Source organism: Diadema antillarum, unplaced genomic scaffold, assembly GCF_040938485.1.
Source record: "Diadema antillarum isolate AM-2024a unplaced genomic scaffold, OU_Dant_1.0 seq00001334_RagTag, whole genome shotgun sequence".
In the NCBI taxonomy this organism is placed as follows: Eukaryota; Metazoa; Echinodermata; class Echinoidea; order Diadematoida; family Diadematidae; genus Diadema; species Diadema antillarum.
The window spans coordinates 748,900-776,889 of NW_027272104.1; the positions used below are offsets into that span (position 1 = coordinate 748,900).

The 27,990-nt window shown below is 40.3% G+C and overlaps 1 protein-coding gene and 1 long non-coding RNA gene across 2 annotated transcripts in view; one reads left to right on the top strand and one right to left on the bottom strand.

Moving 5' to 3' along the window:
• Positions 1-9,783, bottom strand: part of LOC139708409 (vacuolar protein sorting-associated protein 37C-like) — a 29,364-nt gene extending 19,581 nt beyond the window's left edge. The window contains exon 1 of the mRNA XM_071620361.1: positions 9,740-9,783. The gene's annotated coding sequence lies outside the window, so the exon portion shown is untranslated. The remainder of the gene's footprint in view (positions 1-9,739) is intronic.
• Positions 9,784-10,384: 601 nt separating this feature from the next.
• LOC139708410 (uncharacterized) lies at positions 10,385-27,977 on the top strand. The gene is made up of 3 exons (XR_011709355.1): positions 10,385-10,473; positions 25,431-25,591; positions 27,497-27,977. It is a non-coding gene; the product is annotated as an uncharacterized lncRNA (long non-coding RNA).
• The last annotated feature ends 13 nt before the right edge of the window (positions 27,978-27,990 follow it).

The following is a 27,990-nucleotide window of genomic DNA, read 5'->3' on the forward strand; positions in this document are numbered from 1 at the left end:
TAATGCAGGATGACAAATCAGAGCGATAATATCAATCTGTAGTTTGAAATGATTAACTGCTGTCAGGTGTTCAACAATAGACAACCTAGCATTTGATGATGGGTGTATACCTGGCATCCCCACAAGACACTCTGAATGTCACATTGTCACAAATTCTTTGGTAATTCACTTTTAATAAACAGCAAAACAATCTGCTCTGTTGGCAATGGATCACAGCCACTTTTTATCCAAGGCCAGAAGGGCACGCGATACAAACATTCAAAATATTTTCCACAGCTCAATGCAATTTATTCCTGTTTTCTTTTCTTTTGCCTTCTAAAACCTAGGACTTGAAACATGTTCTGACAAAGTATGTATGTGTGTGTGTGTGTGTGTATGTGTGTGTGAGTGGGGGGGGGGGGGACAACCAATGAAATGACATTACGCATTAGTGCCGTACCATTTCCTGAATCGGGAAATCTTTAGGATAGTCAAGAAACTCAGTCACAGTTTATTCTACTCTAAGTAATGACTTACAGTACATGTTATACAGCAACGACGCACACACATATTAGAGCATACAACACAATAATTGCATGTAAAGATCTACAACATTACCAGTACCACATTGGTACTATTCAATGCAGAGTCTTACTCCACACATTTATGACCTGAAAGGGCTATCACACAATATGCAATGACTTTGCATTGAAAGAAAAAAAAAATGTGTATTTATGCTTACATGACTACAAATTGTATACAGTAATAAAGTTTTCTACAGCTCAGATCAGTTATAACTAATTAATGTGCTTGTTTACAAAGTTCATGACATTGCATTTTCCCTGTTTTCTAAGGCCTTTGGTTCAAAGTACGTAAGATATTCTTCAAGAAAACTTTTAGTTAAAACAGATGAACGTTAGTAAGGGCCGAAAAAAAGGTGAAGAGAAAAGATGAGGAGAATGAATTGGAAACCACTTAAAGAAAATTAAGTTGTCTAGAACGCAACAAAGGAAAAATAGGTTATTTTCAGGGCGGCGCTTGTGAGCAGCCAAAGTCGGGATATACCAAGACCCCGACATAGTGTTACGATTGATACCACCCAAGTTCTCCAATCAATTGTGATTTCTCTATTGATTTTACATGTAAATCCATCAAAGGTGGTGAGTAGCACAGGCATCATTCACAGAGTTGAAGATCGGATTACCGAGGAAGAGCTTCAAGAGTTATTGAAAGCCCAAGGAGTCATTCAAGTAAAGCGATTCAAGAAAAAAAAAAAAAAGATTGAACTTGAAGGAGTACTACCCACCCCTTCGGTGCTACTGTTCTTTGACTTGCAACACATGCCTAAATTGTACATTTGTCACATTCCTATACATACCTGTAGACACACAGAGTTCTCGAATACATAGCTCCCCTCACACGATGTTTCCAATGCCAACAATTCAGACACATAAAAAGCTAGTGTAAAGGGAAAATAAGATGTGTGAGATGTGGTAATAACCACTTTGATGATTGTCAATCAAAGGACAACCCAAAGTGCTTTAGATGCAAAGAAAACCACTCAGCAGCAGAATAATGCTGCTGAGCTGCATACCAAGGCTGCATCTACTAACGTTACAAAGAAGCGAAAGAGAATAGATGTTAAAACTCGAGGGCAAGGTGTCCTATGCTCAGGCCGCAAAACACTACAGGTCGCAACAGTCCACTGAAATGAATCAACAGAGTGTGTCGAATATCCAAGCCTCAAAACAAATAGAGACGTCACAACAGGCTAGTGAAATAAAGCAGCAGAATTTATCCCAAGAGAATGAGAAAAAGAGGGCATTCCAAGATACAAACACTACACAATCAAACAGAGTTGAAAGTCCACCTCTGAAACAGAGAATAACATTGGTACATCAGGAAATCCAAATGGACAAAAGAGAACCTGTCGAGGAAAAAAATAAACCAACAGGAGAACTAGAACAACCATCCCCATCATCTTTCAATTAACTGCAAGAAAATTTGTTTTCTATTACAAGTGTTTTAGTTGTAGAAATTTTAGCAAAATTGAAATGTTTACAATCGCAGGATATACAATTTGTATGTGTATTTTGAATGGATACCCTCCTATCGAGGAGTTAAAGGTAATGAAATAGCTGACAATTGGGAATAGCAAAAAGGGGGTCCTTAAAAGAAAATATCAATGTTGATATTGCTCATATGAGACAAGAACTTACCAAATATATGGTGTCATATTATAGAGATATTTGGTAAACAAAATTGGAAACATCTGAGAGAGGAAGAGATTTTTTTTCAGAATATTTATAATCGCAGGTACACTTGTATCTAAATGAAGTACAGCTACAAAGAATGAGTAGAAAGGAAGAAGTGTTAGTACATCAAATTTGTCTGGGGAAATGTAGGTTGAATTTTCATCTTTATGATATTACAACATTGTAATTGTAACAAAAATGGATTATGTGATTCATGCCAAGTGTTAGAAACAATAGAACATCTCTATTGGAATGTATCAATGGTATAAAAATGAAAGAAAATTGATGCAAAAAATGATGAAAATAGATCTATGCATTGAATATTAGAAATATAATGAAGGCTAGTAATGGTATAAAAGATAATTTTAGGGCCTTGTGTGTGTATTCAAAAAATACAAAGCATTTTTAATTGATGCAATAAAGATTGCTTATTGATATTGTTAGTATTTATTAGAAATATGCACACTCTGTGTGCTCATATATGAGCACACATGTTTTGTTAGAATATTGTATAGGCCTACACACAGATTACAAGATAAGTAGAATGAAAAAAAAAAAAGATTATATTTATCCATTTGTACATCTATTGCACTGCACGTACTGCACTAACGGTGGAGGGAAATTGATCTCAGTATTTTCAAACACTGCCATTTGACAGGTAAGCCGAAACCTACAAGTTACAGAGTGAGCGTGATTTTATCGACCGAATTGAGTTTATAGATGCTTTCATGGACTCCAAATTTGGAGAAGACGTGGCGCAGATAATCAGACTGATTGAAAAGTGCCAATGAACAGGAACAACAACACACCTGTGCATCATTGCGTTTGAAAAACTTTTAATCTGCCACCTGAAATCCATTCGAAATCAAAAACATCCTCGCATTAAAAATGGTTTTGTCACCTGTTACTGGTAAAATAGAATATATATGAATTACAATTATTTGTGTTTTTATGGAGGAAAAAGGTGAATTACAGATGTATTTTAAGAGCGATGAAAATTTGTCGCCCCAGCTGATCTCTGATCGAAGCGCACATTACATGTGATGTGAACGTCTGGCGACTTTATGTAGTGCGACTTACACTTACAGTTACAGCGTAATGGACGTTAGATTGACTAAAGCGAAAATGCCGGTAATCATGTAGAAATGCCAAGGTTCGACCACACGCAAACACTGCTACCATAGGTTTTTACATGTAGACCTCTAGTAGCTCTACAGTACATCGTTGTACACAGTGTACAGTGTAGCACTAGCAGGCGGTCAAATTTTGGACGGCGTTATGGTCGAATCAAGGGCATGTTGCTTTTGAGTTTTAACTAGTTCTCTAGTACTAGACCCTAGTCTAACTTTTTAAAGGCAGCCGATCGCCATCTCTATGGTACGTAAACTCCGAACAACCGAAGTTTGCTGCCTTTGACTTTGACAAGAGCGCGTACCTCAGATTGCATTTTCAGTGCGCGCTTGTGAATCCGGAGTATTTTCTCCACACGTGAGTAAAATTTCAGGCAAATTGTGAGATTTTTCACGTTTCTATTGATAGAAAAACGTTAGGTGGCCGGTATTATAAACACCTTGCCAGACTCAGTGCTATACCCATAAACGTGTGGGACAATGCTGCCACTGAGACACGTGTGTGTGTGTGCGTGTGTGTGTACGCATCATACACAAACATGGTCACCGCGAGCTGCGGTGATTGGAGGAGAGAGGCCAGAAGACGCGTGGCTCTTTCGACCTCTCTTCATGCGCATGCGCACTGAGCTGTGAGAGTGTGCATCCATTCCGAAGCTCTCGTGGCTCGCTCGGACAGCCATTTTGGGTTAGGAGATTAGCACAGAGCGCTCTCTTGTATCCTAGCGTTTTGTTCGCTGACCCATAGAGCCAGCGCTATTCTCATTCGGGGTCACTACATTTGATACAGAATGGGGGAGGCAGCGTGTTGCGTTCGTCTCCGTGCCGCACAAACCACTCGCCACGATTGAGTGCCTTTGAGGTTAGATCTAGAGTCTAGATATTCCCATTGTTAGACCCTAATTCACTCAAAAATCTCACGCTTTACTTCAATACTCAGACAGCAGTATTTTAAGCACTTCAAGTTCAACTCACAAGTTCAACTTCAGTAGAACTATATTAACTTCAACTTGACACTGGCAGTTCAGACCGGAGGAATTCAAGTAAAGAAGTATAGCCAGGTGCCCGCACCTCGTCAGGGGCCCGAATACCGTCACCCCGCTTAAAATCGTTTTGAGCGCACTGAACAAAAATGTATGCCCGGGACTGTGTTCTGTACGCTTGAAACTTGGCAGGACTACCACAACCAAGCAAATTGTGGTGAAAACCGAACAGTGTTTCGTGAAAATCTGAAATTTTAATAGGGCTATAGGAATACGTGTTATGAATGTCACCCGCACGCATCTTTTACGTGTATGTCTATGGGAACATCACGGTCACCCGCACACGTCTTTTACGTGCTAAGTCTATGGGAGAGCGGGTGACGAGTTGCGGGCCCCTTCCTTAGCGCGCAACTTTTTCGCATCGTTCGCCTTTGACGACGACAGCTGCAAATTTTCAATATCAATCAGTGAACTTGTGATTCCATTGGAATTTTCAGCATTTTTCCTGTATGTGAGTTGGATTTCAAAGAATTTCAGTGGCGAAATGTGATTCAATTATGGGCAAACATTAACTATGACGAGGTGCGGGTCACCCAAGTATACAGCCAGCTAACTGCGACCAGCCCCAACACGCAGTGTTGGGGCTGCGCATTGTAGCAGACATGATCATGACAGGCGAAGTGTAGCGCCTAAAAATCAATATGAAATCGCAAAAATTCTGCAATATGAAGACTTACAGGTGAAGATGTAATGTTGAAGACTGACTGCGTTCAACTTTTGGTTCTGGCAATAGTCCCTTTCTGCTCGGTTTGATGAGTTAAATGCGACTCGGTCGAGAGGAACTCGGGAGAACTACATCTTATACGGTCAATGGATTTGAGATTTGTGCGCATGCGCTGGCCGTCAAGTCGTGTAGCTTTGTGGCAAGGCTTTATCATACTGTTGGCAAACCCTCTCGCTGTATATTGCGTTGCTTTCTGGGTGGGTGCGCGCGCGCAGGCCTTGTCAGAAGGCTAAACGCATTGCGACTCCGCCAGCACATGAATATTTACGTGCGCAGTGTACTGCATACTGATTTCGAAAATGGTGAATGGGATGGGGAGCTAGGACTACGGACCCGTATATGGCCGTGAAAAAAACGTTTTTTCAAGATCATTGGACCAGTGTGAACAAGAACAAGGTGAACGAAGGGTATTAATAGGGTGTCTGATCGCGCACTGCTAACCCTCGACCAAAACGCGCCCCTATCTCATAACACGCAAGTCCCATAGAATGCAATGGAGCCGCGCGCTTACGCCGTTTTGACCCAGCATTTTTGAGCAAAATTTCGCCTTTATTGCCAAATCCCCAGACCATGCCATTAACGAATCCTAACAAATTTGGTATCATATGAAAGAGGAAGTTTTTCTCCATATCCTATCAGAACGGCGGTACATGAATCCGACGATAAATTGATGTAAAAATCGATAGAAGCACATCTATCCCCATATCTCAGCGTCTGCTTCGGTATTTGTATTGCCGTGAGACATACTAGTAGTTGAGGACATGCTGAATCCGATGGTGCCGCTAGTTTTTCGCTAGCTCCACGCCTAGGTGTGGGGATATCGCCTTGAAGATACCCCTTGCAATAATTTTTTGGTCACAGCGAACGTTTTAGGCGGGGCTTCGTATGCAAGAATCCATAGTAACTTCGCGCGAAGGGGCTAATGCATATGTAAATTTGATTACGCATCGCCGTCTAAAACCACATGGCCTCTACGGTTGTGTGGGGATGGATCGCGTGTGCATGCGGCGCGCGCCAGATGCTGCCAGCAGAGCTAGAGAGCTACCACTGTGTGTGTGTCACTACGTTTGTGTGTGTATGTGTTGTGTATGATGTGCATATCACGAGGCAGGAAACTGGGCTGTCGCTTGCGATAGCTCCTACAACACGCATCACACATAGCATGCACTCTGTACTGTACATAGCGGATACAGTCACGCTCACAAATCACGTACGTCTTGCAAAACAACCAGACTCTACTAAATTTCTGTCTACTACTATTAGTTTACTTGTGGATTGGTTATGATCTTATCGTTGTTCATGTATATTTCGAAAGTGCACTCGCAATGCTCGAGTCACTGGCACTAAGCCGAGAAATCGGTTGTGAATACAATCATGTCCGCTTAGCCAAGTGCGAACGAAGTAGGCCTTAGCTAACGTTACTGTGGTGGTAGCGGCAGCGGTGTATTACGAACACCCGATCGACAAAAAGGGCGTGGAAAAGATTTCGGAAGACTCTTATTTGGCCATTTTTGCATGTACGAATAGTGGTAATGTGGCATCAATTCCAAGCCTGTGGCTGTAGAGGTTGTGTAGCTTGTGCATTTCACGCGAGCTGCGTGCACCTGCTCTCGACAATCGACTGCATATTTCTTCGAATGCATGCTCGCCATGCCGGCTCCCCTGGCCTACAATCGCGATGCTCTACGCTCTGCTCCCCGAACTTTACCGGCGGGGCTGCGCTAGCTGCCTAGCTGCTGCTAGCTAGCTGCGCCTGCATACATACGCGGGGTTCGTACGTGTTGTAGGGCGCTCAATACGGTACATGTGAATCGAATGTAAACTGAATACCGAGCACGTACGTACGCACGCAGCGCACACAGGGTATGACAACACATAGGGGGAGTGGCTTCTGCGCTTGTTACGCGTATTTTCTAACCGCTGTACGCTCATTATCTGATCGCTGGAGATCCACACTCGAATGCAGCTTTTCGACGTTGTTTGCAAACATGATTTGGGTCACATTTTCATGCGTGCTCGTAAAAAAAGGGGGTGATATTGCAGTGATTTCAAAGTTAAATTTCTCAAGATAGAAACATCATTTCGCCATGAAATTTGAAATATGTCTTAATGATGTAAGTCTCTTTCATATGAAATAATTCACAATTCGTTTCTCACAGAATTTCAAAAGTTACAAAAATGCTCCAGACACCCTAGTATTAATTAGATAAGAATCTTATGTATACTATAAAAGTACGTTTTTTCCTCGTGATATTCGAAACTTACGGAGGTGCGAAAATCTGTGACAGACTGTGTATGTTTTTCAAGCTTACCGATATAGCACTCTATTGACTCAGGACGCTCCCACAGTGTGTAACTGTGTATACGGAGCGTCCCGGGGTTAACAGCCAGCCTACAAAGTCTATTATTAGGTGATCCGAGTATCCTCTCGGATCACCTTCTGTATCTGTACGGATTCTTTGTTCTTCTTCTTCTTCTTCTTCTTTATTTCTCCTCAAAAGTTGTGCAGAGGTTAGCTCAGAAAGTGCATTGCCTCTCAATGTCAGACTTATACCATATATGTATCATGTCGCAAAGACGACAGCGCAAGTAAAATCATAGTGATCAGTCGACCGTGACGTCACTATGACGTCATTATATGAAAACACATTTTCATGCATATCTCATTAATGGAATGGAATATTTCAATGAAATTTACGTCACATATATTTCAAGTCAAGCGCATTCTACTCATTTTCTCAAAATTCATTTTTATCTCAAAACGCGCGCGTACGCGCGCGTTGAAATATTTGTATGCTCAAATCCAGCTCAATTTTTTTTTACACACGTTTCAGACCATTTGGAGCATTTTTTGAAAAATTGAAAAAATTGGACGGACGCGTACGCGCGCGCACATATACGCACGCGCAGCTAATATGAAATAGAAATTTTCAATTTTTTCACACGGATCGGATGTCCGAAATTTCAAGGAATATTTCTACCAAGTTTCAAGTCGATCCGACTCAATATGACGTCATACGGGCCCGTCAAATTCAAAATTCCGCGCGTGCGTCAATGGGGATACACAGTGCAACTATGCCAAAAAACCGCCAATTTTAAATCGGATTTTACTCATCAGGATGGACGGTGACCCCCCATTTTCTTTACATATTCTGAAAGGTGATGAGTTGTACATGTCATTTCATGGGCTGGCTATGCTGATAAAATGATTAAAAGATATCAAATTTCTTAATAAAGTAAAAAAAGTAAATTTTCAAAATGACGTCATCAAATTTCAAGTTTACTCGAGCGTATCTCACTAATCCTTTGCCAATTTTCACCCAAATTTCAATATGTTGTAGCTTATGAAATGCTCTTTCATAAATGTAATTAAACAATTTTGATTTGATGACGACATCACCTCGAAAAAATGGATTGAAGGTAACCTTGTCAAATTTGACTAGTTTACGTGTAATCTCTATGGGAGTGCAATTTTTATGGAAATGAAAATTGACATGACTATCTTTATCGAGCACTAGCTCACTTATGCTTCGGTGAATTTCTCTAAGATTTTAATATGTTGTAGCTGAGATGTAGGGCTATCGTAAGTGTGCCCTTCGTTTTTTCATACGTTGTCGGGATCACGTGAAAAAACTTGGTTGAAATTAAAGTTTATCTTCGATGTATTGAAATATTTCTGTCTTTCTGCAATTTTCTTTGCAATAACTCAAGAAAAACAGCCCCTATCACCTTCATATTTTGCACATGTTTAGTTCATGTCACGAAAATTATTTCATAAAATTACAACTACTTGATCAGACGCCATCTTGGGTATGTAAATTAGGGTCAAAGGTCATAGATGTTTCATCCTGTATCTTGGTGAATACATGTCTTATCTTTCCCATATTTTGCACACGTAAAGACCATGTTACAGGGATCATTTCATAAAATAACCACTTTTTGCTCAGATGCCATCTTGTCTGTGCAAAGTGGGGTCAAAGGTCATATGTACTTCTTTTTCTATCTTTGCTATGACGTGTTATCTCTATGGGAGGGAATTTTTTAGATGTGAAAATTGACATGACTCTCTTTATCGAGCACTATCTTACTTATGCTCCGGTGAATTTCTCTCAGATTTTAATATGTTGTAGCTGAGACTTTGCAGTATCAGGATTCGAATCATTGATTAAAAAAAAGATCGGATCACCTTAATTTGTCAGTGATGACAAATTACAATCTCTAGTTACAGAATACATGCAGTAACTACACATAGTACGTGTTGTTTATATAATTTACATTGCAAAAAAAAAAATGCACTAACTTACAACTGTACTACACAGTCCAGTCATTCAACACCACACCGGTGGTGGCATTATACATTGTATGTATGGCACACAAGTGTTGATGTCGCTGCGTCTGGTCGGGCTAACATTGCATTGGCATTGCGTGAAATCTACAGAACAGTAGCCAGCATGCAGCACAGTGTCAGTGTAACTCAACTCACTAATGAAAATCATTGATTGTAGATCTACGCCGAAGTATGCCCCAGTTCTTCTGTAAAGTCCGTAAAGATTCTAGACGTACTGAAACCGTTTGTTATGGAAAGTTAAAGTTACCGGCATGCCAAGTTACCTTATTATGATGATTTACACGACACGGCCACCGTTCTGCGTTCGTCGAAGAACCAGTGCAGTACTACACAGTATAGATATCCTAGCTGTGCCATCAGTGTGTCTATATACTGTATGTACTGGGGTACGTATGTGTATGATGATGATAGGAATAGACATGATGTATGTTTATGGCCGGCCTGGCTAACAAATCGGTAAGAGGGCGCTCTTTACTTTCTTTTCTTTCTTCTCTGTAGAGCCGTCATGCAGTAATCCAACTCTATGTTCTTCTCACAGAACGTTCTCCATTCATTGAACATAGCGCGCACAGCGTTTTAAAGTTGTGGCCAATTTAGCTTTCTATGTAAAGTTTTTATTGAATACTTCTATATTGAGTAACAAAGGTTTTATTACAATTGTGTAATTTTTTGGTGTGCTTTAATTTTTTTGACTTAATTTTATGAAAGAATTAATATTCACAAAAAAATAATGACTAATCGTTAGAATTGAACTGTAATCAGAGGCAGCGCTGATGAGCATAGCGCAAGATGAAACAGGGGGAGAATTCAAACTTTGAACGAACCCATGGCCCATGGCCCACGTCCACTGCCATACATACGGTGCTGCACTGGCTTGCATAATGCACGACACACAGCATGCAATCCATCCGCAAATCAAACGTAAAATTTGGTTAATAAGTAGTCTAGGCCTATACGCGGCGACGAGCGAGTGATCATAGACGGGATGCATTGAATGGTAAGTAATACGTAATTGAACTAAATTCATTTAATTTTTAACCTTCAGAATAACAAGGATAGTGTGAAAAGTAGGATGGGCGTGGGAGGTTGGTTTGGGTGTCCGGACAAAGGGATCGTACAGTTTTGGTTGAGACCTAATTTCAGGTTTCTAACATTTTTTGGTGAGATAATGAGAAACCTCTTATGAAATATGAAAGAGCATGTAATTCTATGAGGAATACAATGTTTATTTGATGAAAATTGGCTTTGAAATGGCTGAGATATCCAAAAAAGAGTGATTCTAAATCTAATAAAGTGTGGGACCCACACTTTCGTTACCGTAGCCCCTATGGGGCTGCTGGTCGCAGTTCAGTTCGGGAAACCCACTCACAAGGGGGGCCCCTCCTTATAAGTAACCCGTCCCCCTTATAAGTAACCCCGTCCCCCTTATAAGTAACCCCCGGGGCACCCCTTATAAGGAGTCTCCACGCTTTTTTGCAATGCAACGCGAAAATGAAAGGACTGCGGCAATTCGCTTGATTATGTCCATAAAGCTTCACAAGTTTCCTAGTTACTCACGAAATTTGAGCAAAATCGGTTTGCGAGGCATCATATCTAAAATCATGGATTTAAATGCGATGTCAAACGACCCATGCGAATGCTGAAATGCGAGCGATTACTGGCGTGAGTGTCCCCAGGCGCGGCGGCGCGGCAATGCTTGAGTGCAGACGTGGCGAGTCTCTCAGTCGTCTCTCAGTCGCCACGTCTGCACTCAAGCATTGCCGTGCCGCCGCGCCTGGGGACACTCACGCCAGTAATCGCTCGCATTTCAGCATTCGCATGGGCCGTTTGACATCGCATTTAAATCCATGATTTTAGATATGATGCCTCAAACCGATATGTACGGGTACGTACGTCCGTCCGCATTCGTTTACGCAATAACTTGAGTAATATTGACTGGAATTTTACCAAACTTGGTCCAAGTATAATGTATGATGGGGCAATTAGTTTATTAGATTTTGGGTGAAATCGGCCAAAGGTCAAAGGTCAAGGTCAAATCATGAAATTGTATCCGTTTACGCGATAACTCAAGACTGGATCAAGCAAATTTCACCAAACTTTGTCCGAGGATGATGTATGATGGGACAATTATTTAATTAGTTTTTGAGTGAAATTGGACAGAGGTCAAAGGTCAAAGATCAAGGTCATATCCTAAAATTTAGCTGTTTATGTGATAACTCAAAACTGGATGAAGCAGCTTTCACCAAATTTGGTCCAAGGATGATGTATGATGGGGCAGTATAGTTGAGTTGATTTTAGTGACATTGGCAAGAGGTCAAAGGTCAAAAGGTCAAGGTAAAATGCTGAAAATGTTGCTATATTTCCGTGCAACGTCCGAAGGTATTTTTTTAAAACTTAGTGTAGACATGTACTACTGCGTAAAGATTCTCCAGAGAGAGTTTCATGTCATAAGGTCAAAGGTCAAAAGGTCAAAGGTTTGGTGAGAATGTTACAATTTCACTTTCTTGCAAATGGTTCAATGTATCTTCATGGAACTTGGTACAGTGTATGCATGTACTAACTGGCAGGGATTATCTAGGGAATGTAGGGGTCGGGGTCAAAGGTCAAGGTCAACTCAAAATTTTACTATTTCCCTCATTAACTAGTATTATATGCAATGCTTGCATTATCATTTTTAAAACTTGATATACATGTATTACCTAATGTAGATTCTCTCAAAGGTCAAAGGTTAAGGGTCAAAGGCCAGGTTTAAATGCAAAAAAAAAGAATCTATTTTATACTGTAATTACACTCTTTCTTCATACCTTGAAAATTATTCAGTGTATAAACTTACAAAAGGGTCGGTCAGAAGTCAAGTAAAAATCCTCACTTCCCCAAATGCGTGTACCTGCACTCTTAGACAATTATAGCAAACCTAGTTCAAGGAATGTGAACATTCAAGATATTTCTGACAAACCTGACATTTCAATATTTTGTCAGTCATCACACATTGTGTGAAGACATTGTACCATACACCTATTGGGAGAATCATGCATTATGGCGGAGGCATCAGTCGCCATAGCGACATTTCTAGTTTTTATTTGTTTTATATTTAACGCCTGAAATAGATCCATGTCATTTTTTTTTTTTATGTTTTACTAATTTAGAAAGAAGAGAAACACTGAGATCGTGAGAGTGCTCACTGAGCGCTTTACGCTGTCGCATACACACAATGCAAACGCAAGCGCGTTTAAAGTAAAAACATATGTAGTTTTGGTAAGGGTTTGAGAACCCGTCTGGCGCCATTTCATATTTGCTTGCAATATATCGAAAGAGTCTACCAAGAAACCTACCTGGCTGACGCGATTTGCCGGGATGAGGAGTTGTTTTAGAGTATTTCGAGATCAAAAATAAGAGTTGGTATACCATATACCAACTATTATTCCTGAAGGATCCAGACTAACTCGGTCCAGGGAGGTGAGACAAAAAGGAGTGGGCACTCTGCCCTGAGGGTTTTCCCTATCACTCAACACAGGATTACAAGGGATCAGTGCCCCAACGAACAAGTAAACGACCTCTTACGTAACGAGGTCAGTCTGATCGTTATCACTGCTGTTTGATGTTCGATCCTCGGGCCACTGTGATTTGGCCCTCTATCGTTAGGAGTATGGACAGGCCAGTTGACTTGTGTGTGTTCACAAGGACGTGTATGAGGGTTTTACATTCTTTATGCAGGCTCACACGGCATATGCTCTTGGGACCTGCTAGTCTAAGAATTCAGCTCTCGATAGATACAAAAATTTTGAAAATCGGCCAAGAAGAAGTTGAGTTTTGACAATGTAACTGTTTAACAATAGCCATTGTTTTGTTCTTGTTTTAATCAAATTACGACGCAATGTCAAGTGTAAATCCTGACTAGTGCTGACAAAATTCACCTGTAGATCAGCAGATGTTGGGGTTTTTCTTTAGTCTGATGTATCACTTCATTGTTCGCTCGTGTTGGTTCTCTTGTCATATTTTTTGGGAAACTTGCGTACATCCGCCAAGACATGTTTTTTCTGGTCCCACAAACATATTTTTGTGAGCAATTTTAGTTCTCCAGGGGATGAAAACACTATTTGAATGTTTTTTTGTTGTATGCTGGGAATATATTGAGGCAGGAGGGCTCGAATCTACAACAGAGTGGTCATGATGGAGACTACTATAGGACCTAATCTTGGTGAAATAACTTGCCTCCTTGCCTGGTGTATGGTGAAAACATGTGAGAGTTCAGTGAGAGCTGAACTATCTCACATGTCCTGTATCACTGTATGCCTGATAAGATATTCACCATGGCGCTTTTTTTTGTCTGTCTCTCTGTTTTTGTTTTATTCTTATTTGAAAGCTGAATGGGTATTTTTATGATGGTTGTTGCTGTTGTGGTTAGTATTTTCTGTGCTAGCTTGGTATCAAAATTATTATTATCATCAGACATTATTAGGGCCTGTGTTCCACTACTCAGCTGTTCATGTTTCCTTCACATTCTTTCAATCAGTATATTATTATTGGTGCTGCTAATCATTATTATTAAATGTTTTTAAGTCTGTGTTAATTTGTTTCCATTTCATGTAAAAGTTATTTCACCATAATAGCATGCAAAGTACATTTGTTCCCAAGAAATCTTATAGTACATGGACATGTAAATGCACATAAATTATGATACCTTGAATACTAGCTGCAAAATTCAAAATGTGACCATGCAACCAGTTCACTGCACATCACAATGCACCAGTGTTGTTTGCAGGCACAGCAATGGGTAATGCACCAGTTATGCACCAGTATACACCACCCATCCAGTACCACGTGGAGTAATCCAGGTTCTGGCCAGGGAGGGGTGAGACCCACCAGCCTGTTGACAAGGATTGCGCATGTGCACTGTGCGGCCAAGCGGCAGTAATCTAGTTAGTGGAGTGGTCTCTTGGGGAGTGCGGCTCCGAGGATGGTTCAAAAGACACTAATCCAGTGCCCACTCCTTTTCCTCTCACCTCCCTGCTCGGTCTCAGGGAAAACTCGTTGACGGCCCTATTTCAGACAATTTACCCGCAGTTCGTGATCGCAATACTGAAAAGACAATCAAAGACACTTTATAAACAAAACAACTTCAAAGACAGCGCGTCTCAGGTGATGTGCGTAATACGCTTGAGGACCGCGCGCTGTCCATTTGTTTTGTAGAGGATTAGCGAGCACTTTCCTTTCTTTTCAGTTAAGCGTCTTTGGGGTATCAACTCGGACCATACTGTAACTGTGACCAGCCAGAACGTGAAGCGCTACAGGCCGCTCCCGCATAGTACAACGCTGTACAATTCAGAGGTAGTGTAGAACAACTAGTCCCGCCGTCAAAGCGAGGTCGAGTTGTCCCCGAGTCCGAGTTTAGCCTGACCTCGATCGGGTAAGTTCTGAGACTGCGACTCTGGCGAACCTTTTTGGTTATTATTTTGCATTTCAGTCGTTAACCATCGAATATCTTGTTATTACAGCGTTATTCCACACGACACATTTCTAAGGCATACATGCACATTTGGGAGTGAAATTTGACAACTTTTGCAGGCGTACCAGAACTATGTTTTGGCTTTAACACGCGAAGTGTGCCGGGCTTTCAGCTAGCATGCAATGGAGCAAATCGTATGGATCCAAAATTGCACGGTAAATGGAGCCACAATTGCACGGATGAAGTCATTGTGAAATGGACCGAATGATCACTGTTAAACAACCAATCAAATGACAAGGATCTCCTCAGGCGTATATATGATACAAAGAAATCTCAAATATAGACGTACATTGTAGACTCTACTGTAGTACAAGAAGCGGTTATAGCCTAAGGATCTACGGAGTACAGTTGCATAGAGTCAGAGAGTCTAGGCACCCAGTTTCACAATTGATTTGATTTTTATATACTACAGTAGGCCCTTTCTGGTATAATAATGGTGAGTGTTCATCTGTGTAGGTTTTTCTATACTGTATAGGATTTTGAATCGGAACTTAACTTTAGAAACCTATGCATTTAAACAGTTGCATCTTGGTTGACTCCTTCTTTAATAACCTTAGTCTTACGTCTTATGCTTACCAGATGCCCTGATGGTTCCGCTTGTAAAACGTTACACATGTAACCCCAGCGCACGCTTGTTGTTTTTGATGCTAAAAGACACTTGATTCATTGTTACTATTAATGCCACTGGCCCAACGCAGTGGTGTGGTTAGTACACGTGATCTGAACCGCAACAGTGACCCCAGCACGTACGTGTCGGTTACAGTGCCCGGCAACAGGGTTAACACGATCATGATGACACGCAGTACAATTACATTATACAGTACAGTCTATTGTAGGTCTAGGTAGGCATCATCAGTTTTTTTGTTTCATTAGGTGATACGCTATCAGCGTATCACCTATTGTGATTGTCAAAATCTCTCTTTATTAGGTGATACGCTTTTAGCGTATCACCTATTGTGTTTGTCAAAATCTTCCTTTCTTTCTTTTTATTCTTCTTTCTTTCTGGCACATTTTGTGTCGTGAATATCTCAACATTGACATGACGGAATAACATGACATTTTCAGTCAACATGTCTCATGACAATATCTAGCCACAATAAGGTTTTCATGACAGTAACGTATCTATGACGTCATCTAGGCGCCATTTTGTGATTTTCGGACATGTTACATGATCGATCATAACTTCATAACTAAAGGACATTTCTGTATCAATTTCGGTGGACATAAAGTTCAGGTCACGCTCTATCTTACTTTGTAATGCTAATTACCAAGGACATCTTTACGCGCGCGTACGCGCGCGTCAAACTTTTTAAAGGCTCAAAACAACTTCCCAATGGGAAATCTCGAAGTTTCAGACAATTTTAAGCGTTCCGCGCGTAGGCGTCTGTCCGCGTATTTTCGCGCGCAGTGCGCGTAAGCAACATGAAAATGCACATTTTTTGACAGATTTGGATTCCTGATACATTAAGTAACAATATCCATTGATTTTTGATCAATTTTGACCTATAACAAAGGAATGCGTTGGCGTCAAAGTTGAAATTTCGTGTGCGCGTCTATGTGGAAATATAGCGAAAAACATGTCTTTGTTTATTTCGCCACAGCTCTTTAAAACGTCAGGTGACCCTATGTTTTTATTGCATATTACAAAAGCATATGAATTGAAAATAACGTTTCAAGTACCAATATTTCCCTAAATACATTATGACGTCATCATATCATCATCTGAAATCAAAAAAGTGGAATTAATTTTTTTGAGGTACTGTTTCTGACATTCATTTGCTCGTATCTCTGTTGTTTAAGCTCAGTATTATCCCAAATTCAGATATGTTGTACTTTGAACATTTGCCTTTCAAGTCCAAGTCATGGTTTGAAATTTGATGACGGCATCATACCTTAAATTGTGATTAAAGGTAAAGATGCAAAATCGGACAAGTTTACGTGTTATGTCTTTGGGAGGTGATTTTTTTTAAAACCATGCATTGACTTGACAACGTTCAACCACCTTTATCTCAGCTGATTTTGCTTCATTTCCTCTGAAACTTTAGTATGTTGTAGCTGAGACTATAAGCTGCAGTAATCATGCATTTTATTCTTTGAAATCTTCTCATCAGATTGACAATTTTGCAGTTTAAAACTGAAAATGAAAATGGAATGTGGACAAAACGATTACTCATGTATCTTTCACATACATAAGTTTACGTTCCCCATATTTTCTCGTCGAGACGTATGGCCGAGTGGATAAAGGCGACGTCTCAGAGACTTGAGGTTGCGGGTTCGAACCCCACAAGATCACGAAACGAAATACTGAGCTATTTTACTTTTTTTTTCTTCAATTTTGTATTACATATTCGTCCATGTAGAAATCACGTTCGTATATAAACGCACCTATACACACACACAGACACACACACACGCCATATCCCTCTTTTTTGTGTGTTGGAGACCACATTGCTTCGACTGCAGCGAAATTTTGCAGGTTGACTTTGTCAAACCGATCATAGTATGTAATGACGACTGAGGTGTTGTACTTTGAACAATTGTCTTTCAAGACGATGTCATTGTTTTGTAATTTGATGACGTCATTACACTGAAAATTGTGATTAAAGGCAAGGTATCAAAACCAGCCGATTATAGGTTTTATGTCTGCGGGACGTATTTTTCCCAAGTTGCCAGAAATGGCATAGCGACCTCAGTCGTTACAAGGCCGCTTTTCCGTCTAGCAATGCAATAGATGTTCACACGGCCACGTTAGTTGAGTGGGCATTGACTTTCCCCCTGTTATATCTACACATTGTTGTTTTTTTTTGTCTTACCATTTCCGTGGATGACCCGTGGCCGAGTGGTTACAGAAACGGTTTCGCATGCACGCTCAATATAACTTCAAGGTGCCTATATCACATTCTTTTCTTGTCGATCACAGATGACCGTCATCTGATGACCACAAGCGTATCACCTAACTCGTCCTCAATGTGACGAGTTTTCATGTCTCGTTTCTTTTTATTCTTCTTTCTTTCTGGACAATTTTGTGTCATCAATATCTCAAGAATGACATTACGGAATAACATGACATTTTCAGGGAACATGTCTCATGACAATATCTAGCCACAATAAGGTTTTCATGACAGTAACATATCTATGACGTCATCTAGGTGCCATTTTGTGATTTTCGGACCATGTTACATGATCGATCATAACTTCATAACTAAAGGTCATTTCTGTATCATTTTCGGTGGACATTAAGTTCAGGTCACGCTCTATCTTACATTTTAATGCTAATTAACTGTACCTAGGACATTATTACGCGCGCGTCAAACTTTTAAAAGGCTCAAAACAACTTACCAATGGGAAATCTCGAAGTTTCAGACAATTTTAAGCGTTTCGCGCGTTCGCGTCCGTCCGCACATTTTCGCGCGTAGTGCGCGTAAGCAAAATGAAAATGCACATTTTTTGACAGATTTGGATTCCTGATACATTAAGTAACAATATCCATTGATTTCCGATCAATTTTGACCTATAACAAAGGAATGCGTTGGCGTCAAAGTTGAAATTTCGTGTGCGCGTCTATGTGCAAATATAGCGAAAAACATGTCTTTGTTTATTTCGCCATAGCTCTTTAAAACGTCTGGTTACCCTATGTTTTTATTGCATATTACAAAAACATATGAATTGCAAATAACGTTTCAAGTATCAATATCTCCATAAATACATTATGACGTCATCATATCATCATCTGAAATCAAAAAAGTGTCCAATTTTTTTAAGGTACTGTTTCTGACATTCATTTGCTCGTATCTCTGTTGTTTAAGCTCAATATTATCCCAAATTCAGATATGTTGTACTTTGAACATTTGCCTTTCAAGTCCATGTCATAGTTTTGAAATTTGATGACGTCATCATGCCTTAAATTGTGTTTAAAGGTAAAGACGCAAAATCGGACAAGTTTACGTGTTATGTCTATGGGAGGTGATTTTTTTTTAGAAACCATGCATTGACTTGACAACGTTTAAGCACCTTTATCTCAGCTGATTTTGCTTCATTTCCTCTGAAACTTAAGTATGTTGTAGCTGTGACAATAAGCTGCAGTAATCATGCATTTTATTCTTTCAAATCTCCTCATCATGTTGACAATTTTGCAATTTAAAACTGAAAATGAGAATGGAATGCGGACGAAACGATTCCTGATTCATCTTTCACGTACATAAATTTACGTTCCTCTAATTTTCTCGTCGAGACGTATGGCCGAGTGGTTAGAGGCGTCGTCTCAGAAACATGAAGTTGCACACGTACGGGTTCGAACCACACAAGAGCACGAAAGAATATTATTTTTTTTAACTTTTTTTCTTCAATGGAGTACTACACCTTCGTCCATGTAGAAATCACGTTCGCATGTAAACACACATACGCACACACTCACACAGTATCCCTTTGTTTTGCGTTAGAGACTGCATTACTTCGATTGCTGCAAATTTTGCATGCTGGGCTTTTCAAACTGATCTAGTATGTTGTATCAAAAAGGAAATTTGTTCATATCAATTCAGTAACACAATATAGTCGTGGTTACTTTGTGCTGATTTATACATCTAACAAGCTATACATTGTAAAAAAGGTATTTGAATTGTTCCTTTAAGTCAGTCTTCTGTATTGATAATTATTTGTCAATTAGTGGTTTTTGTGGAGTTTCAGATAGTGATAAAAAGTATGGATGATAAGTGCAGCGATAATTCCTACAGTTAGTTCAAAGTTGTGTTACAGAGGTTTGATACATACATTTAGCAGGGTGTGTGTGTATACGTGTGTATACAGGTTGGCCATATGACACATTCTAGACCATTAATCTTAATTAATCAGCAAACGTGATCAGCTATGGAACTGAATATGGTACTAATGTATGATGTTAATGATTCTAATTAAACTGTGACGAGTTTGAAGGGATAGCTTAACTGTGTGTAAAAATAAAGCAATTATAAGGAAATTTTAGGGGAATTTGATAACCATGCCTATAATAATTTCATACAGGTACTAATAGCTGCCTCTTATTCATGGCATCTGTCGTCTTGTCAATAGCAAACTTGATGATGTACGATGAATATGTTTTACATTGAACAACTGTCTTTCAAGTCCATATCGATGTTTTCTAATTTGATGACGTCATCATGCTAGAAGTTGTGATTAAAGGCAAGATACCAAAATCAGCAAAGATTATACGTTATGTCTGTGGGAGTTGATTTTTGTTTTTTAACCATGCATTGACTCGATAACGCTCGAGCACCTTTACCTCACTTGATTTTGCTTCATTTCCTCTGAAACTTATTGTATGTTGTAGCTGAGACAATAAGCTGCAGTAATCATACATTTTATTATTTTTTTTTTAATCTTCTCACCAGGTTGAGAATTTTGCAGCATAAAACTGAAAATGAGAATGGAAGGTGGACGAAACGATTCCTGAGTCATCTTTCACATATAAGCTTACGTTCCTCATATTTTCTCGTCGAGATGTATGACTGAGAGGTTAAAGGCGACGTCTCAGAGACGTAAGGTTGCTCACGTGCGGGTTCGAACCCCATAAGAGCACAAAACAAAATACTTATCTATTTTACTTTTTTTCTTCAATGGTGTTACACATTCGTCCATGTTGAAATCACGTTCGTATATAAACGCACCTATACACAGCCACACACCCGCACACACAATCACTCTGTTTTGTGTTGGAGACCACATTGCTTAGACTGCTGCAAAATTCTGCAGGCTGGGTTTTTCAAACCGATCATAGTATGTAATGACGACGACGAAGGTGCTGTACTTTGAACAATTGTCTTTCAAGTCCATGTCATTGTTTTGTACTTTGATGACGTTATCACGCTGAAAATTGTGATTAAAGGCAAGGTATCAAAACCAGCCGATTATAGGTTGTATGTCTGCGGGACGTATTTTTCCCGAGTTGCCAGAAATGGCCTAGCGACATCAATCGTTACAAGGCTGCATTTCCATGTAGCAATGCAATACATGTTCACGCGGCCACGTTTGTTGAGTGGTCATTGACTCTTCCCCTGTTATATCTATACATTGTTTTGGGTTTTTTTTTTTGTCTTAACATTTTCATGGATGTCCCGTGCCCGAGTGGTTAGAGAAACGGTTTCGCATGCAGGTTCAATATAACTTCAAGGTGCTTATATCACATTCTTTTCTTTGTCGATCACAGATGACCGACATCTGATGACCCCAAGCGTATCACCTAACTCGTCCTCAGTGTGACGAGTTTTCATATCTCGTTTTGTTTGTTTGTTATTCTACCTACGCCAAGGATGGATGTTATGCTTTCTTCTGCATTTGTTTGTCCATGTGCAAAATAACTCAAAAAGCTGTGAACAGATCTTTGAATGAAACTTACAGGAAAGCTTGAGAATGACAAATAACAAATGATTAAATTCTGGTGGTGATCCGGGGATTTCAAATGGATTTTATGAAGGATTTTTTATATTTTGGCAGGTAGAGTCAATGAACTTGGGAGTACAAGCTGCGCATTTTCGAGATTTTCATACGCGCACTATAAAATGCATGCTCTAGTTTCTGCTAAGGCGAGGCGCACCGCGCAGCTGGAACATTTTTGACAAAACAAAAGGCTTTTATACATGTATTGGGAAATTGGGCAACTTTCAGCACGCATACGTACGTGTGGCTATGGGTGGAAATCACTGATCTGAGTGATCTCTATGGAAGAACAAGATCAGTGATGAAAATGAGCTGCATGCTTGGCCAACGGCGTAGCCAGGATTTCATCTTAGGGGGGGCGGTTAGTCTGCGAGGGTAGCGAAGCGACCGAGCCCGATCGAGCGGAGCGAGCGAGGGGGGAGGGTGTGGGAGGGGGGTGTCCCCCCTCCCACGGTGAGAATTTTTGCATTTTGATGTTGTAAATGGTGCAATTTGATGCATGTTTTTGCGCGTTTTATCGACGTGAAACAGTCCCACTTGTTAAAGGTAGCAGTATATTTTGATGTAGATTATCATTGAACAATTTGCCTATAAAATGCTACAATTTAAATATGCTTCTTGTATTAATTCTTTTCACTGAATATCATGAACGCGACTGAACCCGAGAAGCGGAGCGAGCGAAGGGGGAGAGGAGGGTGTGGGAGGGGGTGTCCCCCCTCCCACGGTAAGAACTTTTTGCATTTTGATGTTGCAAATGGTGCAATTTGATGCATGTTTTTGCGCGTTTTATCGACATGAAACAGTCCCACTTGTTTAAGGTTGCAGTATATTTTGATGTAGATTATCATTGAACAATTTGCCTATAATATGGTACAATTTAAATACACTTCTTGTATTGCTTCTTTTCACTGAATATCATGAACGCGACTGAACCCGAGCGAGCGGAGCGAGCGAGGGGGGAGGGGAGGGTGTGGGAGGGGGTGTCCCCCTCCCACGTGAGAACTTTTTGCATTTTGATGTTGCAAATGGTGCAATTAGATGCATGTTTTTGCGCGTTTTATCGACGTGAAACAGTCCCACTTGTTTAAGGTAGCAGTTTATTTTGATATAGATTATTATTGAACAATTTGGCTGTAAAATGGTATAAGTTAAATACACTTCTTGTATTAATTCTTTTCACTGAATATCATGAACGCGACTGAACCCGAGCGAGCGGAGCGAGTGAAAGGGGAGGGGAGGATGTGGGAGGGGGGTGTCCCCCCTCCCACGGTGAGAACTTTTTGCATTTTGATGTTGCAAATGGTGCAATTTGATGCATGTTTTTTGCGTGTTTTAAAGAGTTGAAACAGTCCCACTTGTTTAAGGTTGCAGTATATTTTGATGTAGATTATCATTGAACAATTTGCCTATAATATGGTACAATTTAAATACACTTCTTGTATTGCTTCTTTTCACTGAATATCATGAACGCGACTGAACCCGAGCGAGCGGAGCGAGCGAGGGGGGAGGGGAGGGTGTGGGAGTGGGTGTCCCCCTCCCACGGGAGAACTTTTTGCATTTTGATGTTGCAAATGGTGCAATTAGATGCATGTTTTTGCGCGTTTTATCGACGTGAAACAGTCCCACTTGTTTAAGGTAGCAGTATATTTTAGTGTAGATTATTATTCAACAATTTGCCTATAAAATGGTATAAGTTAAATACACTTCTTGTATTAATTCTTTTCACTGAATATCATGAACGTGACAGAACCCGAGCGAGCGGAGCGAGTGAAGGGGGAGGGGAGGGTGTGGGAGGGGGATGTCCCCCTCCCACGGTGAGAACTTTTTGCATTTTGATGTTGCAAATGGTGCAATTTGATGCATGTTTTTGCGTGTTTTAACGAGTTGAAACAGTCCCACTTGTTTAAGGTTGCAGTATATTTTGATGTAGATTATCATTGAACAATTTGCCTATAATATGGTACAATTTAAATACACTTCTTGTATTACTTCTTTTCACTGAATATCATGAACGTGACAGAACCCGAGCGAGCGGAGCGAGGGAGGGGGGAGGGGAGGGTGTGGGAGGGGGTGTCCCCCTCCCACGGTGAGAACTTTTTGCATTTTTATGTTGCAAATGGTGCAATTTGATGGATGTTTTTGCGCGTTTTATCGACGTGAAACAGTCCCACTTGTTTAAGGTAGCAGTATATTTTGATGTAGATTATCATTGAACAATTTGCCTATAAAATGCTATAATTTAAATACGCTTCTTGTATTAATTCTTTTCACTAAATATCATGAACGCGACTGAACCCGAGAGAGCGGAGAGAGCGAGGGGAGGGGAGGGGTGGGTGTGGGAGGGGGTGTCTCCCCTCCCACGGTGAGAACTTTTTGCATTTTGATGTTCCAAATGGTGCAATTTGATGCATGCTTTTGCGTGTTTTAACGAGTTGAAACAGTCCCACTTGTTTAAAGTTGCAGTATATTTTAGTATAGATTGTTATTGAACAATTTGCCTATAAAATGGTATCATTTAAATAATCTTCTTGTATTAATTCTTCTTGAATATCATGAACACTGTCCGTTCAGCAGTCAAACAGAAAAAGCAATCACAGGAGGGTGTAGATGGGGGCATATCCCCTCCCACACGAAGGTGATTTTGCGTTTTCAGACCTGTAATTCAGCGATCTGTTGCAAATTTTTGGTGCAATACTTTTTCACCGAAGTGATAAAATCACGGAATTTAGCTCTTATTCCGAATGTGCACCATCTGTGTGTATGTATAAAGTCTAGTGAGGTAGAGCTTAGGGGAAGGGGGATTCCTCCTCCCGCTCGCGGAGCTTTTGCGTTTTTAGAATTGAAATACAGCGATCTGGGTATAGCCACAGTCTACTTCTATGCATGGCGAAGGGGGGGGGGGGGCGGGCAGGGAGAAGGCGTGGGCGAGTGTTATCCCCACCCTTCCCCACCCTTGGAGCTTTTGCCTTTTTAAGGTTGAAATTGAGATATCTCGTCTACGCATATTTGATGGAATCAACATTTGGGAAATCACACACACACACACACACACACACACACAAAACTGATGGGGGGCTGAGGGAGGAAAGGGTCGATTAAAAGGGGAAATACCCCTTGAGTTTTCGGAATATAAGTGATAAGTCTTGTGCACTCAGAATTATTCATAATTTTTTTGTAAATCTAAAAAGTGTACTAAGCTAGGGAAAGAGGCACAGAGGGGGAGGGTTTGGGAGGGGGTATCCCCCTCCCAAGCACGAGAGATTTTGCATATTTTGAATTGAAATTCAACGATCTGGTGCACACTTTGAGTGAAATATTCAAAAAAAAAATATCTTATTTGATGAAAGGTTGCAAAGGAGACCCACTTCATGTGCATGCATACAGTATACACGCATTTTTTTTTTCCGCCTCCCAAATCCCCGGTCCAAATCTTAGGGGGGGCGATCGCCCCCATCGCCCCCCCCTGGCTACGCCAGTGTGCTTGGCGGAGGTCTGCGCTCTCAGAGTGCTTTTCAAGTTTACTTTGAAGTTATGATTGTACTTCACATCTCAGTCACACTTTCAAATTCATCGATTTGCTTCACTAGTGTCCATGGCAAGAGTGACTTTTTGCGCAGCCACCCAAAACTCGTAAATACTCCACTAATCTAGATGTCTCTGCCGCATGTGCATGCAGGCATGCTAAGTATGCATCCGTGCGTAAGCTAACAAGAGTATGGCAGTGTAGAGTACTGTAGATCCATGACCAGATGTGCCTACATTAAGTATAGATCTACACTGTGTAGAGTCTAATTCTTCTGGGTGACTCCCAAAAGGAACTCTTTCCATGTCCATTTTTAATGAAAATTTCTCTTCCTCTTTGTGCATTGTACACGGGTGTATGACTGCTTATTCCGTGTTGCACTTCATCTTTATCTTTGATTTTAGGATTAAGAAACTATCCCTTCACAATTTGACATCACAAACAAATCTTACATTCTTACATTGTATAATTTGTATCTTGCTATTATCTTCTACAGGTTGGCATGACTACCACTGTACATCAAGTCAGTTGGAGGAGTCTGGTTCCAATCAGTTTCCATGACTGGAAGGAATAGGCCTAGAATCCTATGTGCTCTTCACACTTTTGGCCAAACACATTTCCTCTTCAGCAGATGAAGGACTGATTGTAACATTCAAAGTGGGTAATATATTCAATTCATTTTCAAGCATGAATAGCAAGACACTCTTTTGCTTGTTTGGGTTTTATACTACTTGTATTTTAAGACATATATAATATCCTTTGTGCTGAATCAATATGATTTTTTATTACCTTCGCCAAGGGAGGAGGTTACACATGTTGTATGTTTTCGTTACTGTTGGTTTGTTTGTTAGTTAGTTTGTTAGTTTGTTTGTCCGTGTGCAAAATGACTCAAAAAGTTGGGCACAAATTTGGATGAAACTTGCAGGAAAGGTTGAGAATGACATAAGGAATGGATGATTAAATTTTGGTAGTGATCTGGAAATGTTTATGGATTTTATGAAGGATTTTCGTTATTTTGGCAGGAAGAGTCAATGAACCTGGGAGTTCAAGCTGCACATTTTAGCGTTTTCATACGCGCACTAAAGTGCGTGCTCTAGCTCTGCTAGGGTGAGGTGCGCCGCGCCGCTGAGGGTTTATGACATAAAGGCTTCTATATTGGGAAATCGGACAATTTTTCAGCACGCATACATAAAGGTGGAAATCACTGATCTCTATGGAAGAGCAAGATCATCATCGGAAAGTAGCTGCTTGGCTGAGGTCTGCGCTCTCAGAGTGCTTTTCTAGTTTACTACTGTCACAATATAGGATGCTTTATGAAATGTATCAATACCTGTATGGGTTAAATATTCAGCTTAAATACTGTGTGATGATTGCAGTTTACATGACTAAATACATGTACAGCAAGGATCAACATTGTTATCATTTCAAGCAGTGACATCACATCAGATACAAAACATGATTCTAGAGTTTTTCTAACTGATGACGGGGCTAGAATGAAAGTATGTAGACCATCTGATATCGATATACATACAATGTATGTGCCGAATACTCAAGTCTATTGTTGTTTATACAACACTTACAGGACAAGTTCACCTTCATAGACGTGTGGTTTGAGTGAATGCAGCAATATTAGTAAAACACATCAGTGAGAGTTTGAGGAAAATCCGACAATCCGTTCAGAAGTTATGAATTTTTAAAGTTTCTGCTCAGTCATGGCTAGATGAGAAGACTACTATAGCTTGTGATGTCACATGAGTACAACGGTATAAAGAAAGTATAAAGAAAATTCACCTTATTTTCACTTTTCTCGCATAACAAAAGAACACTCGACTTCTCTCTTTCAGAAGGCAAGGGGAATAACATTATCCTTAATAACATACATCAGTAACAAGTCCAAGAAATGTACACTTTATTCAAAAAGTAAAATTTTGTGAAATTCTCTTTTTATTTTCATTATATCGTTGTACGCATGTGACATCACACACTGTAGTAGTCTTCTCATCCAGCAGTAATTGCGCAGATACTTAAAAAATTCATAACTTTTGAACGGATTGTCGGATTTTCTTCAAACTTTCACTGATGTGTTCTACTAATATTGCTGCATTCACTCAATCCACATGTACATGAAGGTGAACTTGTCCTTTAACAATTCTCGTGTATTCCCCTTGGGACAATATTTTTCCTCAGTGCTGAGAACTTCAGAAAAATATGGGCTCGAGTGGAATATATAACTCTCACAGGGATGTGAAGTATTATTACACCTCTAAGAAGGCTATATCTCTATAATTTATTGAAATTGTAGGTTTGTTTCAATATTGCTGATTGTAAGAGGACAGGCAGCGTAGAGGATTCAGATGCAGAGGGAGGTTATAACAATGTGGCACTGACACATGACTTTCTTTCTTATCAATCTGAATATTCCGGATTTGTTTCCCGGGTATGTTTTATGTTTCTCTAGCAAAGCTTTTTTTCATGTATTTGTATAGGGATACTATAAGCTTATTTGTACAAACTCTCTCTCTCTCTCTCTTTGGTTGTTTAAAAAAAAAAAATCTACTTAAGATGGAAGAACAGCCACCACAGACACCGCTTGGCAGAGCCATGCAGCCAAAGTGCTTTGCTACACCAGAGAGCTGGGAGATGCTTGCAGACCAGACCATGGAGGAGGGCTCTACTGGTGGCCTCGGCTTGAACAATTCCCTGAATGGCTTCGTGATGAGCTTTGACTGTTACGAGACTCCCCCAGGTGCAGTCATCTACCGGGAACACTTTGACGACTCATTTAACAACGCGTCAAGTTTCACTACATCAGTTCAGGAGGAGAGAGAGAGTGCTGATGCAGATTCTGATAGCAAGTCTCCATGCATGGTAGATGTTGGTGATAGCCTTTTGGACAGTGAGATTGCCCATAACAATGAAGAAGGACCCCCGAACTCTTTAAGGTCAAACCAAAATGATGCAAGCGAGTACAGGCATGTATTAGTTGCCACACCACATCAGAGCCCAGGTAGTGTTGTAAATGAGGATGGTTTAGATCCAGAACTCAAGGAGAAAAT